Source organism: Xyrauchen texanus, chromosome 31 (assembly GCF_025860055.1).
Source record: "Xyrauchen texanus isolate HMW12.3.18 chromosome 31, RBS_HiC_50CHRs, whole genome shotgun sequence".
Classification (NCBI taxonomy): Eukaryota; Metazoa; Chordata; class Actinopteri; order Cypriniformes; family Catostomidae; genus Xyrauchen; species Xyrauchen texanus.
Genome location: NC_068306.1, coordinates 15,273,159 through 15,290,326, shown reverse-complemented (window position 1 = coordinate 15,290,326; position 17,168 = coordinate 15,273,159). Strand labels below are relative to the sequence as shown.

Below are 17,168 nucleotides of genomic sequence, written 5' to 3'. Positions count from 1 at the left end.
TAAGAAGCCAAAGACCTAGCCAAAAAAAAAAAAAAAAAAAAAAAACGTTGAGCCTATTCCATATAAATAAACAGCAGGAACATAAATATTCCAGGACCACTGTCCAATTTCAGCTCATCTAAGTAAGTCTTAATTAACTAATTATACAAATACAAAAATGAAATAATCTAAATTTGAGTTATTTCAAGTTGATATATTTAATTTATAATAATATATTTTTTTTTTAACTACAATCTTTGATCCTCCAGAAAGAGAAAAGAAGTTTAGACGTCTGGGAGAGATGGGTGTTACAATATTATAGTATATTTACTTTATGCTCCCTTGCAAGAAAGAGCATATATTTTATTATGGAGGAAGACTTCAGTTGGAAGTTAACAACACATGTCAAATACTGATGCAAAACCATAAAGTTCAAATAAGAATATGGTACCAATAAAATTGTAGTGCCACCAACACTTATTACTGTAACTGTTGGGCCTACAGTATATACAAACAGTTATGGTGTAGCATTTGCATTGTACAAAGACAGCAACATACTTTGAGTGAGTATGGACAGCAGACATAACATAGAAAGTTATTTTTTTCAATTAAATTTAAAGGAATAGTTCCCCCCAAAATGAAAATTCTCTCATTATTTACTTACCCTCATGCCATCCCAGATGTGTATGACTTTCTTCCATACAATGCAAGTGAATGGGTGCCAAAATTTTGATGCTCCAAAAAGCACATAAAAGCATCATAAAAGTAATCCATAAGATTCCAGTGGTTAAATCCGTATCTTCAGAAGTGATATGATAGGTGTGGGTGAGAAACAGATCAATATTTAAGTCCTTTTTTTGCAAGAAATTCTTCTGCCTGTCCAGTAGGGGGTGATATGCATGAAGAATGTGAATCAACAAGAACACAAGAAGAAGAATGTGAAAGTGAAAGTTAAAGTGGAGCTTGACTGAGCAGGGAGAAGAATTTTTAGTAAAAAAAAAGGACTTATTGATATTGACAAAGGATATTGATCTGTTTCTCACCCACACCTATCATATCACTTCTGAAGACCTCTGGATTCTTCTAGATTACTTTTATGCTGACGTATGTGATTTTTGAAGCTTCAGAATTTTGGAACCCATTCACTTACATTGTATGGACCAAAAGGGTGGAGAAATTCTTCTAAAAACCTTAGTTTGTCTCCTGCTGAAGAAATTAAGACACACATCTGAGATGGCATGAGGGTGATGTTGAGAGAATTTTTATTTAAGATGTATAAGGGAAAGTGTTTGTTTATTTGCTGTGACATGTCTTTCTTTTAAGTCTTTCACAATTGTTTTACTACTTTATGAATATTAAATTCACCATTTTGAATGACCCTTTTTTATTTTTATTTATTTATTTATTTTTACAATTCACATAAATATTCCTAGTGTAGGCCTGTCATGATAATTAAATAACCGTCTGATCGTGGTTAAATGAGACAACAGCGATAATTGGGCATTCAAATTCCAATCATATTTTAATGCCCAAATAAGGGAATTTTTAAGTGAATATACTGTATAAATGCCATGAATGTGTGTCATTCAGGGCTGGACTGGCAATCTGGCATACCGGGCATTTTCCTGGTGGGCCGACGCACTTTGGGGCTGATCGGGGGTGGACTGGCCATCGGGAGAACCGAGCGGGCCGGTAGGTCGGTCACGAAACAGGCCGAATGGGCCGCGATAAGCTAAAATGAGCCGCCGCGTTATGCAGAACGGACCACAATGGCTCAATGTGGAGTGATAAAATGATTAAACAAAATCTCAAAGGTTTTGCTTCATGACGAATAAGGGCTTGTCAGTTTAATCAGAGCATTAAAATAATGCGTGAAAGTGAAGAAATTAGGAAAGAAATGTTTTACTACTGCATAATATAATAAAACTAATATAACTAAATATATGTACAAATTATATTATAAAAAAATATAAAATATATGAGTTAAAACAAGTGTAAATGTAAAATTGACCAAAACTAAAGTTGACCAAAAAGAGAGACATATTTTAAGTATTTAGAAGTATTTTGATATTTAAAACATTATTTTTCATGTCATTCATAAGTTTTTAAAGCCTTAAAAGGAAATCATAGTTCATTCCTGTTTTATTATTTGATTTTCATGTTTCAAGGTAAATGTGTAAAAATGATTTCTTAAGGTGTATGAAGCACACATGCAGAAAAAAGCACACCTTAAAAAATATGATTTCATAATCATGACAGCCCTATACTACAGTGTAAATAATACTTTTTAAAAGTACAAATTCCATGTTTTCTATCAATAAAGTAATAAATACATGTTTAATAATTACACAAGGATTATAAATAGTTTTTGTTTTTGAATAGTTCTTGTAGCATGTCACACTTTAGGTTTGCAATGTCATGTCAACTACCCTCATGCACTTACTCCTGATTCTAAACATACCTCTAGTATGTTTGAATAATAAACTGCAGATGGACAGCGAATGACGAGAGAAGGGACATTCGTTCCAGAATTTAATGAAAATATCTATCTTTAAGGTGTATTTTGTTCTCTCTCTCTATTCCATACAGAGTCATGCAGGCTCAACTCTAAAAGCAGGAATTTAAAAGCAACAGAGGAATAAATATTAATCCCAGGATTTAGTTTACATTTCATTCTATTTTGGCAACTCAGCTGGCATGCATAAATCAATTGTGGAAATTGCTTTCCAGATGAACTGAAGGCACAGTTTTATTCCCCGGCCAATCATGCACCTAATATATGACTTCGTCATAATGTTGTGGGTTTTTAAGGAATTATGCAAAGTGATAAAATAGCTGTAAGTAATTAAAATTTGATTTCTTTTGATTGTTCTATTTTCACACTTATGCATGTTGGTGTGTTACATATGCTATCATGTAATGGGTAACACTTTACAATAAAGTTCCATTTGTTTACATTAGTTAAAAAATGTGTTAACATGAACTAACAATAAACAATCCTTAACCACATTTATTCATCTTAGTTCATGTTCATTTGAAAAATCTAAAGTTATCTATTGTATTAACTAATTAACGAATGGAACCTTATTGTAAAGTGTTACCAGTTTACTCTTAAAGGAATATTCTGGGTTCAATACAAGTTAAGATCAATCGACAGCATTTGTGGCATAGTGTTGATAACCACAAAATCTTTTCTTTTCAGCCACAAGACCACAATATGCTTGTTAACATGATTTTAGTGTGATACAATCACGTCCTAACCCTGTGTAAAGTTATATCTAATTTTACAACTTGTATGATGTAAAGCCATAAACACTAAAATGACTTTTATACAAGTAAAAGCAACACATTTCATCTTTTAAACCCCTTTCACTTCCATTTTAAGTCTCACTGTACCCTTGATTTTTTTTAAGGAAAGGAGGGACAATTTGAAATTAAGTATTGTGGTAACCAACATTATGCCACAAATGATGTTGATTGAGCTTAACTTGTGTTGAACCCGGAATATTCCTTTAAACAAGTTATATCAGCAGGCAACTTTCACCAAACAATGAGTGGAATTAACAACAAGCATCAAGCAGGTACATGTTAGGCTGGATCTGATGCTTTCTGCCCTTGTCTAACTTCTGAGACAGGGATCTGAAATGGAGCTCACCTTCTGCTTTAAATCACTCTGGCGATCGATGTGATGGAGATGAAAATACAGTTAAATGAGCAGCATGGCCCAGCTAAAAAAATCACTGTCTGAGTCTAATTCTATTAGGGGAAATGGGAACCCAAGCCATGACTTGGCCCTTTTGAAATAACCCTCTCCTACTCACTGGCAGCATCTGTACTGAGAGACACTAAAGGGCAGATTTACTAAACAGTCATGGCTGGACTGGTAATCTGGCATACCGGGCATTTTCCAGGTGGCCCGACGCACATTGGGGCCAATCATTGGGAGAACCAATCCGCCAATTGCTATGTAAAATCCCAGGCCGATTTCTCTTCCCAGTCCAGCCCTGTAAACAGTTGCACCATTTTTGCGTGTAGCGTCTTTTTCACTTAACCAACCGCAATCTATTAGAGCAGGCACAGTCAGCACTGAAATTGCGCTGCGTCTTGAGAATTTAAATGAAGTCACTGTAATTTCTTTCCACACAAACACACCTCCTATCTATGCAAATTGGTCTCACAGTAGATTGTGCTTTATTTTGTTTACATTTTCAAGAAATCAAATCAGCAGTAAATAATCAAATAATCATCAAACGTTGGAGAAGAACGTATATCCTGGCATATATCCAGATGCGTGGTGTCGCCAAGTGCATGTTCTGTCTGTTTAAGAGATGATCCAGGTGTCTGGATTAAAGTGATGCTGTACAGTCCCGGCAGGGTGTGTCAAATGCGGTCGACTGCAGCATCCTCCACTATATTGCGCTCAGAAATGGACTGCAAGATCAGCATTGCTCGTGCAAATTGCGCTCAGCAGCGTATTTGTGGGCGCGATTGTGCCGTTGCCAGGTCATCATAGGTGCTCTCCCTCCTATGCTGCCTTAAAAGATACCTTTTTTAGCCATATTCTAAGGCAGCATCACTTGTATCCCTCATCAAGAAAAAATCAAAGAAGGCACTGCAACATACTCAGTGAAAATATAAATACTAAATTGTGGAAAAAGTGGGAGAAATTTGTATTATAATTCACTACTAAAAGATATCAATCAAAATTGTTCAATCCAATAAAAATTCACAATTTTACCCAATATGTGTGTGTACTACATATATTTATGCTTATTAGGGCATTGGGTCAATTACAGAAAGGTGGCCCTCTTTGAGCCAGACAGGCTGATCATTAGCTTAGCAACATGCTAACATCAAACTGTATTGGAATCAATACAGTGCTCCCTACACTCCCAAATGCTTCTATATTTGTATATATCTTAATATTTAGCAATTAAGTTAAGATATATTGTTTATTTAATTATAATCAACAACTTGGAATCAATAATTGTATATTTTCCACCATTTTTATGATTACTTTATTTACAGAGGTTTGCACAGGACTGTTTTTTCCATCCCGCTCCAGCAAGTTTCTATCCCGAACACTCCTGCTGACTTTTATTGCATGTTAACTCGCTCTCTGCCCACAATGATTTTCTTTCCGACCGCTCCCGTTCCTGCAACCCACATTTGTTTTCAACATAGAGCAAAAGCTATACAAATAGACAACAAGTGTACACCAAGAAAATGTAATTTTTACTGTTATTGCTTTTATCTGATCACGCATGACATGATCTGACCTGCCTGAGTTTGGTTTCTTAACAATAAGTTGAGCATATTCCAGTCCGAGTTTCGGATTGTTAATTAATTAATAAAATAATTAAAAAGATTTCCACATCAGATTTTTCACCCTATTCTCTGACCACCTACTCCCATCCACATCTCATGGAGGTACCATCCGCTCCTGCATTCAACTCGTTAGGAATCTAATTGGATCCCACGGGTTCTGTGGGAGTTTCGTGGGAAAGCAGACCTCTACAATGTGATTGTACTTTAGACATGCACAGTACACACTTTGTACATTTGTCTTTTTCTCCAATTTTCCAGTATTTTTTTGTTCAAATCAAAGTTTGTATGTTGTGATTCACCTCAGAGCTGATTGGTTTGGTTCATGGCTTAGAACACTTTTAGGAGTATATTTACGAAATCCTATGGGCAAAACGAATAGGAAAAATACTGTTGCGCACTATTGTGATTCTTGCTGCCTACAGTATGTAGAACATTCCAAATTGTTCACTTGTGAGGTTCCATCTCTGTCGGGATAATGCTTTAGAAAGCAGTATTCAGCAAGGCAGCTCACTAGATTTTGGAACAGACCCACTTCATCTAAATTCTCCACTAAAATATACTTTAGTTTAGCTAATTAAGTAGATGCGCCTCTCTCCGGACTGTTATTACTCTGTATTAATGATCTGCTTTTGTTATTACTCATGACATTTATTATCATGAAACCAATTACGCTACAGTCAGGCTTTTCCACGGCCTACCATTCTCAACAGGAAAGGCATCGCCATGGAGATGGGGTGGGTGGTTCTTAAGCAGCAGTAGGCGTGAGACTATTCCTCTAGAGACAGAAGGTCATTCCTCACCGCAGGTTCACGCTCTGTGCTGTCCGTCAGAGACGGTCGCCTGGCAACCAGCCATAGGACTCACTCTGCAATGACTGTCACACCATATACGTCTGGCTCTCACTATCAATGATGGTTCATCACTGAAGCTTATAAAAGAAGAGGTGTGATCGTTTAGGTCCCTGTTCCATCTATTTATCTACCAAGGGGTCCTTGGACTGGTCTAAGCAATACACATACCCATTGTATTTCTAAGTAAGAAATATTAAGCGTGTACTCTTACATACTGACATGTACAGTATACATGGTCTCCTATACCTATTAATAATACAAGTTTTGAAATGAATAATTGATGGTACAATTTACCTACTGTGGTGCTGCTGCAGTGAGAGAACTGTTTGCTATTAATACAGAAGTCAAACTCTGGTGCAAATAACAGTAAAATAACACTACTACAATATTTCAGGTTTAAAGACCCCATCAAATTTCTTTACAAACAGTATCCTTTCATGTACTAATCAGGGATGTAGACGGATAACCAGTTAAACAGCATTAGCAATTTGTTTGACTATTAATATTAGTTATAAATTAACCGAGAGATTATATAAAGAAACAACAGAGAGGTAATTTGATGGGTTTAACAGGCTGGCTATGTTATGTACACAAGGGTGCTGTTAACACATAAACCACTAGCTTCCTCTCAGTCTGAATGACAAGGAAAAATAAAGTATGCGCTGTGGGATAATTTGAAGACATGTAACTGGTACTGCTCGACCCACTCCGAGCGGAATTCAAACCAGCGTTTCGGGCATGGGAGGTGGGCACGCTAACGAGGAGGCTAAAGGCTCTAGTCAAGACACTAGTGCTAGTCGCTAGTGCGCCTATTGAGGCCACTGGAGTGAGGTTTACACGTCGTTACACTCACCCCCTAAACCTCACACTCATCCCGGTCACGGCACCAATGTAACCCTGCTCAACCTGCTCCGAACACGATTCAAACCGGCATCACCGGTGTGGGAGGCATAGTTTTTTTTATATAAAAAACAAACATCTGCAAGCCTCGACATCTAAGAGCATATGTTTAAAGCCCAACAACACGCATTTCTCTTATGTTGCATGGGACATAGGTGTGCTGGTTCCTGGGTTTGCTGTCACCTGGCTGTGAACCAACTGACTGCTGCCCATGTATACAGTATATATATATATATATATATATATATATATATGTTGATTGTTCTAAACAAAATGATAATGATTGCCCAGCAGCACAAATTGTGGGTAGGCTGACATTTTTCCATTGTTAAACTGCCAAAAGTTATCACCTCGTAGGTTAATTTGGCATGCATGTGATTCGTTTTAAATTAGATTGTTATGAATTTACAAAGGAAATAAACAGTTGTTCATCCAAATGTTGATGTATTAACTTTTGCTAAATATGCACATCTGTCATGTAAGCCTGTTTTGTTGCAGCCCGTATAGACGTTTGACATGCCGTTTGGCCACTTGTTTGATTCATGGCTTATTAGTTGACCTGTTATGTAATATCCGGTTTATACAGGTTGTTACTTGGTTAAAATAATTTTCCTATCCCTAGTGCTAATGTATTTCCTATTAAAACAGGAAGTTAGGTTGGGACATATCAAATGGCTCATTCTAATTTTTTTAAGCCAACAGACTTTAATTTACATCACAGCCTGGAACCATAATTTTCTACTTGTATTAAGGGAAGTTGCATTCTCATTCAAGAGAGCATTGCATTGTACAAAGATTTGGATCTGCCACTGAGTGCAAGATGAGTCATCCATATTATATTGTTCAATTTTCCCAGAATAGAAAGACTGTAAATTGTAAATGTGTAAAGTTTAAAGTTTTTTTTTTTAATTTAGGAGTATGCTAGCATAAAGATGTGCCCCAAAGCTAACAGACATGGAATAAAACTCACAAAACTACATGCTTTCCTGTATAGTTCTAAAGTGCGCTCAATCTCAGTTAAATTTGTGCATGTCACTTCCCATCTCCCTTCAGCAGGAAGAAATGGATCTGTGGCAACTGAGGCTTGTAACAAAAAACATTATTATGGTCCGTCAGTTTTCCATTACCGACATGTCCTCCCTCACCACTGGGTTTGTTGTCAGGGCAACAGCTCCATAGACACTTTAGGGACTTCCTGTGTACTTACCTCACAGGTCTGCGGAACAAGTTCTAGAACTGTTACTTTCACTCACACAACTCCATATCATGAGAAAAGTAGTCTCAGCCTCAGGCGGCACACCCACACACAACCCAAAGTCCGTTCACTGACCGTCTCCTCTAAGATATCCATAGTAAGCTCTAATCTGATTGGCTGGCATGATAAATGTTCTGGGAGTAAACACACAGGCTGTTTTATCACTGTGCCTGCTATTTTAACTGTGTGTTCCCATACAACTCAAGGGCGTAGCAGCCACAGGGGACATGTGAGACAAGTCCCCACACTCTTTAAAAAGGTGATTTATGTTCCCTGCACTTTTCCTAGCTAAACCCATACCGAGTCCAAATAGTGGATTTTTACAGTATACAGTATTCTATGCATTTTGTTACTTTGGGCTGATTGAGCAACCATCCATTCAATCACAGGTGAGTTTCATGAGCCATAACAACCCTAACATAATAGGCCATCAGTTATACATTCTAATCAATGCGCCTCCATTCATTTCTACAAAGTTGCTTTCAACAGTGTTCATTTATCCATATTTTTATCAGCATTGATGTAAATTAATAATCTAGAGATAAGGAACACACAAATGAGAGTTATTCATTGGCATATCGTTCTTGATTGGCAGCATTAATTGAAATACACTGCAGAAAAAACCCAAAGGGCAATCCTTCTTTAAAGCACACATTGTATGCGGAGTCTACAAACTGAAGGAAAAAAAATAGATATGCTGTGTTCTTAGAACATTTAGGCATTTTACTGACATGAATAGATATGTAGATACATGAAAACATACAGACGTTATTGAAACCCCAAATAATTATTGTAAGACTATTATTGTTGTCTTTTTTTATCCCCTTTTCTCCCAATTTGGAATGCCCAATTCCACTACTTAGTAGGTCCTCATGGTGGCACAGTTACTCGCCTCAATCTGGGTGGCAGAGGACAAGTCTCAATTGCCTCCGCTTCTGAGACAGTCAATCAGCGCATCTTATCACGTGGATCATTGTGCATGACACCGCGGAGACTCCGTATGAGGAGGCTCATGCTACTCTCTGCGATTTACCCACAACTTGCCTCATCGAGAGCGAGAACCAATCGAACTAATCGAGACCACAAGGAGGTTACCCCATGTGACTCTACCCTCTCTAGCAACTGGGCCAATTTGGTTACTTAGGAGACCTGGCTGGAATCACTCAGCACACCCCGGATTCGAACTTGCGACTCCAGGGGTGGTAGTCAGCATCAATACTCGCTGAGCTACAAAGCCCCATATTGTTGTCTTTTGATAAAAGTCATGCTCAGCAGCTCTGACTCTATGTTTACAGAGAAATAAATGGTGATTATATTTAAACACCATTAACAATATTCTTGTGGCAGGGCAGAGGAGTGGCCGAGGAACAAGCTGCGGCGTATCGGAGAACCGGCTTTTCAATATAAATAATAGTTTAATGATAAACTTAAAAGAAGACACAAACACACACGACGGACATGTCCATAAATGATCTCTCTCCGGATCACGACCCGGCCCCGCCCTCCACCCTGCCACAATTCTATAATGACTGAGCTTCACATTATAAAGTATAATACCAAAATTCAAAGGTATGGGCTTTCTGTATTTAAATCCATGTTTATTTCATTTTGAAAAATGAACCTTTAGCATTTAAAACTTGTTTATCTTCCCGAAAAATGACATCTTGCACTACACAGATTTTTGTCCAATCAAATGCTCTTGAATGACAATGCCCCTCCCCCAAACACAACCTTCAAAATAAAAAGAAAGCAGCAGCAGCAAACCGTGGTTCAGCATATTGGCTGTTTAAAAAAAAAATGGGGCTTAAGAGCCCATTAATATGTCCTGCCCAAACTTTGTCAACACAGGAAAGAAAACTGAGCTTGCCAAGTGAGTCAAGATGATTGCATGGCATCTGTTTTAAGACTTTGTAGGACATTTTAAAGCATTGCACCATTATTAATTATGCAATTGCTAAGTAACACTGAACCATGATAAATGTCAAAGCTACAGTATAATTCTTTTTATTTTAAATCACTGACAGCTGCAAAAGGGCTTTGAGAATATGCTATTCAGCTGCTGTAGCTAATCTATAGTCAGTGTAACCATCATGCAAACCTTCTGATGTGACAATATTTAACACAGAAATTCAAGAAAAGGTTTATTCTCAACAGTGCAGAGAATGTTGTACATTTTGTGTACCAGCCAAAATATTACAGATCAAGCAAGTTTCCTAATGTCCAATCAAAGGCAAGCTGTGAACCTTTGTGTCTACTGAAGACACAATCTAAAAGTGTATTGTTTGATACTGGTATGACATCAGCAGCAAGTGCTATCTGGACAACTCATGCTGTGAGCTCATCATTTTGGCTTTGACTAGGAAGTACTGACTCATGGGAACTGCCTGCTCAATTGATCTTTCTCTGCATTAGAGTCATCTCAGATATATTCTACAGCAAAAATCACTTTGTAATAGTGGCCTCCTTTGAAAGCAAGTAGCGTGTCACTTTAGACAACAGCAACCTGTTCATCTCCATAATAATTATTATTTTTTTAACTCTAATCATATATTTCTCACCATTTCCCAATTTAGCCTAAACTTTTGCCCTCAAAGCCATTTATGAAGCACAGCTTATAATGCACAGTTACCACCTTATTTTAAAGTTGCACTCAGTAACTTTTGTCTTTTGGCAATTTTCCACTGCATGTTACGGTTTCACTCGACTCAACTACACTCGCTTTACATTTCTAAGCTTGCATTTCCAGTGCAGTTTCGTGCCTCATCAGCGTGAGTGGGATTATAGGCTGATCGTCATAGTTGCACCACTTCTACTGCTGTGACATCATCTTAAACATGACACAAAATGACCAAAACAAGAACACAACTGCTAGCTGTTAGCTACTAGCTCATTGTGCTGCATAAAGCAGTTGTTGCGTGGTGATATTACACAAGTGTAACAGTTAAATTGGCCTGTTGTTTTAGAAGCAGGCTTCCAGTAGCTGGTCAACTAAAAAAGTGAAGCTGTCAAGCTAACGTAACAAAACGTACCACTCTCCACAGTGGATTCCAGGTCCAGGGCACTCTCCCTCCCATTGCTCACCAGTTTAGATAGTGTCCATTTGGTCGAACCACTTCCACTTTTCCTTGATGGTTCTGTAGTTACTTTTAAGTGTTTTTTTTCTTTTCCCTACACTGTTGGAAGGTCCGGTGGTAGCCGTATGTGGCCAACAGCTAAGACACTTCCTCAGAGAACTTTTGGTCTGTGCTATCTTTGCAAAAAAAAAAAAAACAGTTCCTAATCACACATCCATCGGCTCTTCCATGTTTCAAAGCTCTTTCTTCTGTTTTGTTTGAGCATGTGTGTCTGTATGGAATTTACTAAGGGATCTTACATAATCTCAGAAAACAGTCTGCTGTGTCAGAGTGGTAATACTACCAATGGCAAAGCCTTGTGACTGCCAGGTCTCCAGCTGGCTTGCATGCCACACTACATTAGCAGACTCAGTCACAGCCAGTCAAACTAATGCCACCAGTACCAACCCAGTCTGGGCTTTGGCCAGCATTGCTACAGGAACACGGATTGGCTAGCCACATAGAACGATATATCCAACTTATCATCTAACACTGGGGTTCTCAACCTTTTGCAAGCTGGGCCCCCCCAAAGCTGGTTCATTGCAGATGGGGCCCCAGTGCCCCCCGCCCCGCCCTGCCCCATACTTTATTGTTGTTATTATTATTATTATTATTATTTGCAGTAGCACCAGACTTCTAATGTGAACTTGCAGGCATTATTATTATTATTATTATGAGTAGTAGTAGGCCTATCATCATTACTAGGCTATTGCTATATAATTATATGAGGTTACATGCTTTATTGTTGTTATTATTATTATTATTATCATCATCAGTAGGCCTATTATCATTACTAGGCTATTGCTATAATTGGGAATTGGCACCAGACCTCTGATATTAATTTATGCTTTATTATTGTTATTATTACTAGGCCTAATAGTAGGCATCATCTGCATTTTTTACAAAAGCTTGCTGGTAGGTGATGTTAATGTGAGACCTGAGCCTGCTTTGCCTTGCAAAGATCCTCAATTCTTGGCTCAATGTTTGATAAACATAGCCTCAAATCATCCTCGATTTGTGCACGATTGCGGTATCTCATTTTGAGTGCAGTCATTTTTGAGAATCCTGCCTCACACAAATATGTCGACGCGAAAGGAAGGAGAATCTTCAAGGCGACGTCACAGAGTTCAGGGTATTCCTGCATCAATGCTGCCCAAAATGACGAAAGAGGGCAGGAGCTAAAGAGTTCCTTCAGTCTACTGTCACTCTTCAGCTCAATAAGCTGTTCCTGCATATCAATTGATAGCTCGTTTGCTGTGCACACAAACGGATCGAGACATATCCAGCTGCAGACCCGCAGCACCACCAGTTTCAGAACCCCAGTTTCAGAACCCCAGCGCCAGAACCTGAAGTGAGGGGCGGAGAGCATGGTGAGTTGTGTAACGTTTAATATATGCAATAATTTTTCACAACATGATGTCAAAAACGTTACACAACTCACCATGCTCTCCGCCATGCTTGTCTCATTGTCAATAACTCCGCCCCTCACTTCAGGTTCTGGCGCTGGGGTTCTGAAACTGGTGGTCTGAAACTGGTGGTGCTGCGGGTCTGCAGCTGGATACTATTGCATCTCACAGCAATACTCAATCGTGTTTTGAATGATTCAGTGTTGTGAACGAATCGGTTGAGTCAAAGATTCAATGACCCATTCACAAACTTCTGTCTCATTCTTGATGAATCGGCCGTTTGAACGAATCGTTTGAATGAACAACTCAATGACTCGCTTAATGAAACCGCTTATGCTTATCACCTGCATTTGCGCTCACTATCGACAAACCAAATTTGTTTGATTTTTTTTTTTAAATCAGTCCAAACACATTTTAATTTTTATTCAGGAGTTATGTATATAAAAAACTATAAGTTTTTATGACAGTAGTTTATTGATAAAAAAAAATGTGCCCAAAAATGTGTTTTTTTCCAATTTTTTTCCCTTCCATCGTAGCCTACTCGCGCCCCACCGGTTGAGAACCACTGATCTAACACATCAAAAGCCTCCAAGCAGGACAGCGGCATTAAGCAGGGAGCTAATGATCCATTAGGCTAACAAATCAAGCAGGCCGTCAACCTACCCCACATAGAGAAACATCCATTCACAAATGGAACTCCACAGTGGCAGGATTCATTTGGGAAATTAACTGAAATTAGTCTTCTGGTGTGGCCACCAGCTGCATCAAGTACCGCAGTGCATCTCCTTCTCATGGACTGCACCAGATTTGCCAGTTCTTGCTGTTACTTTTTATTTTGTTTTGACCCCCTCTTTTTTCAGGGACACATTTTTCCATTTTTGTTAGTCATATGTCTGTGAAACTTGTTCAGTTTATGTCTTAGTTGTTGAATCTTTTTATGTTCATACAAATATTACATGTTAAGTTTGCTGGAAATGAAAGCAGTTGAAAGTGAGAAGACGTTTCTTATTTTTGCTGAGTTTATGTTTTTTCTGCTAAAGCTGGTTAAGCAAGGATGTCTTAATTAAGTCAAAGAGCCTCGTGGAACACCGCACCCCATGTTGTGGACCAGCATTCAAAATAGAGATCAGCTATGCTGGATATTTCAGCAAGGAAGGGACAACCTAAGACAGTACCAAAACATTTACCTCTATTTATTGTAGTTTGTGTCATATTTTCTTCCATGTTGGTATCTGTCAACATCTGCCAACTAATCACAAGCGCTCATCTAAACCTCACCAAAACAGTGCTAGAAAACGGAATTTGAATCCTTGAAGTGAATCAGTTCTTTCAGATAATTTGTCATATAATATAAAACTATCAATTAATTGTATATATTTAAAAAATATATATTCTTTAAATACAGTAGATTCAATGGTGTTAGCTACTTTTAACTTACTTAAGTAGATTACTTACAGGCTGGTAATTTAACTACTTTAATATTGACCCCACCCATGGGCCTTACTTTACTTTGCTTAAATGAATTCACATATCTCTCTCTCTCTCTCTCTCTCTCCATCTCTCTCTCTCTCTTGCATTCACATATGGAGTTCAATAAAGTGCAGAGCCACTCACATCACTGATGTGTAAATCATGCGTTACATGGAAATCAAAATTTTCAAAGTAGCTTCCGCTATACTGGTAACAGACAAATTGGTCGCAAAGTATTGTTTGACTGCACGCACATTCATTGACTTCAACAAGAGATACGGTATGGGAAGCATTTTTAAGTCCATTTTAACAACTGATAAGCTTCTTCTTTTTTTTTTTTTTTTTTTTTTTGCTATCCTAGATATGATAACTGCAATTATGTGGTTAGCTGAATTATATTATTTATGTTTAGCATATAAAGTTCCTTTAAACCTAACCATGACCTTGACCATCTATGGTCTGTAATGTCAACACATAAACCCCCCATAATCTACACACACCTTCCAGCACAACTCATATCCTCAGGTTGTCCATGTATAAGGTGTATGCAACATCCAAACTACCTGTTGACCAGTAGCACTAAGCAACAAGACGGCATCACAATCTAGCACCTGACTCCAGATGCTGCCAGATCAAATGCCTCTGCACATCAGGATCACACTATATACTGTAAGATGCTCTCCCTGCTTTGCAGAATGAACACGTTCTGTTCTGAGCCATGGAGGGGCAACATATAGGCGCAACAGTATGGCATTACATGCAAATTAGCTCTGCTACTGCCATCTCATTCATATTTAACATGATGTATGTGTGTGTATGCATGCACTGTACCTTAGAGATAGCTGCTTCCCCCTCTCTTACTCTCTCTTCCTCAATGCTACCACTCCGTTATATCACCGGCTGCCAGGAGTGGCAGGGATTGTGTGTAGCTCTGAGCTTGTGGGCATGCATGCATGTCACTGCAGAAGCTCTCAGCCAGAATTGGAGACAGCGTGAGAGCATTTCCAGTCTCTATGAGATTGGTGCAACAGAACTGTGTGTTCCCTTTCTCGTTCACTATCTCTCTCTCTCTCTGTCTCACACAAACACGTTAATCAAGAATGCGCATGCTCACTGGTGCACGGTCTTGCACTCACAGAATGCACTGACAGTCTCTCTCTCTCCATCTCTCTCTCTCTTGCGCTCACACGTGGAGTGCAATGAAGTGTAGAGTCTCTCACATCACTGATGTGTAAATCATTTTCCTTTTTCATGTATGGCCTATAATGCCTGACTCCTGACCTCCTCAACCCAATATTTCTGTGTTCAGATAAAGGCTGTGACACAGCAAGCCAACGACAGCCTTGCTGAAGCACCCCCACATCATCACCGATCCTGGAGAGGCCTTCAAGCCACAGTCTCTCGCACCCACTATGAAATTTGGTGGAGGATCAATGATGATCTGGGAGTGCTTCAGCAAGGCTGCAATCAGGCAGATTCATCATTATCAAAATAATTCGCATTTTATAATTATTATAATTTTCCAGAAATTATGTCACCATTTTGTAATGGTGTAATAGCCCATGGTCCGTTTTGGGCTTGTTTATAGTTTAAAGTTCCATGTTATGCGACAAATCTTTTTTTTTCTGGCTATTACTCGGATTTTGGATGAATAACAAACTACATCTGAGATTTTAATAAGTAAAGCCACTCATAGTAAGACTATATTTAACATTCTATAAGTCCTTTTTCTTCACCTTAGAAATCTGTATCCACAAAATCCACCATCGATTGACCTCTAGTTTGGAACAACTTGAGGGTGAGTAAATGATGACAGAATTATCATTTTTGTTTGAACAGTCCCTTTAAATCATTACATTTGTAATTAGTCCTGAATATATTATCCTGAATATTGTTACATCCTTGGTCACGCTCCTGTAATTTGTTCTTGTTATCTCAAGGAACAGCAAGGGAAAACAAGGACATTTTGCTCCATTCATACTGCAACCACGCCAGACGCGGGGAATTTCAGTTCAGTGTCTCGGAATATCACACAGTTACATCAGATTTTATTGCACACAGGGGTATTAAGAGGGATTACTTAGTGCGGTGGGCACATCCTGGCTATTAGCCACTCTTCGCACTGAGAGAGAAAAAATAAAGAAGAGGAAAGGATACAGATTCCAATACGGAATATGTTACAGTCTCCTCTGCTCTGTTGCCAAGCAACCCCAGCTGCTCCAGTAGTGCTGACTGCCCTCTGTCTCCCCTCCCCCTGCACTGGGGCACTCCTCTAGAAATGCATCAGTTTAAGATGCCTTGTCTGTTCTCAAGGGAGGAGACCGGGCCTGCACTCTTCCAAGATGATCCTGATAGGACAGTGCGCTACGACCACACCTTCTGTCTGCGTGCATCACCTGTCATTTCATCACATGACACAAACATCCTCCATTGGCTGGCATTGTCGGTCGTAAATGTTGTGCTTTGATTGGTAGATAAGCGCACTGTGCTTTTTGTAAATAAAGAAATAGTTGATTGGCGCCACCTTGTGTACACTAACTATAATTGTACAATGTATCTAGCCAAAAATATACTCGAGTGGGAAAAAGAAAAAACACTAATTTAAGTGTAGCCTACATTTATAACCTCAAACAAACAATTCTGATCCTCACTGATGTACAGTCAGTGATGTGAACTTAAAACAATTATACCTTCAGAACTTTATCTAGACATCATGTGGCGAAATAAGTCACAATTAGGCAATTTACTCATGTAATGAGTGAACAGAAATGTACTTTAGGGTCACTCACCTTGACTTTGGTCCTGACATGATTGGCATTTCGTGTTTCTATGATTGACAATTGTTTGTGGATCCACAGTAGTTGCT

At 38.6% G+C, this 17,168-nt stretch overlaps 1 protein-coding gene across 3 annotated transcripts in view; it reads right to left on the bottom strand.

Moving 5' to 3' along the window:
* Positions 1 to 15,303, bottom strand: part of rimbp2a (RIMS binding protein 2a) — a 74,810-nt gene extending 59,507 nt beyond the window's left edge. For 2 of the 3 annotated variants that reach the window (XM_052100521.1, XM_052100520.1), the window contains exon 1: positions 15,134 to 15,303. The gene's annotated coding sequence lies outside the window, so the exon portion shown is untranslated. Of the gene's footprint in view, positions 1 to 11,342; positions 11,463 to 15,133 lie in introns of those variants that run through there. The other variant, XM_052100524.1, reaches the window with a different exon arrangement.
* Positions 15,304 to 17,168: the final 1,865 nt, after the last annotated feature.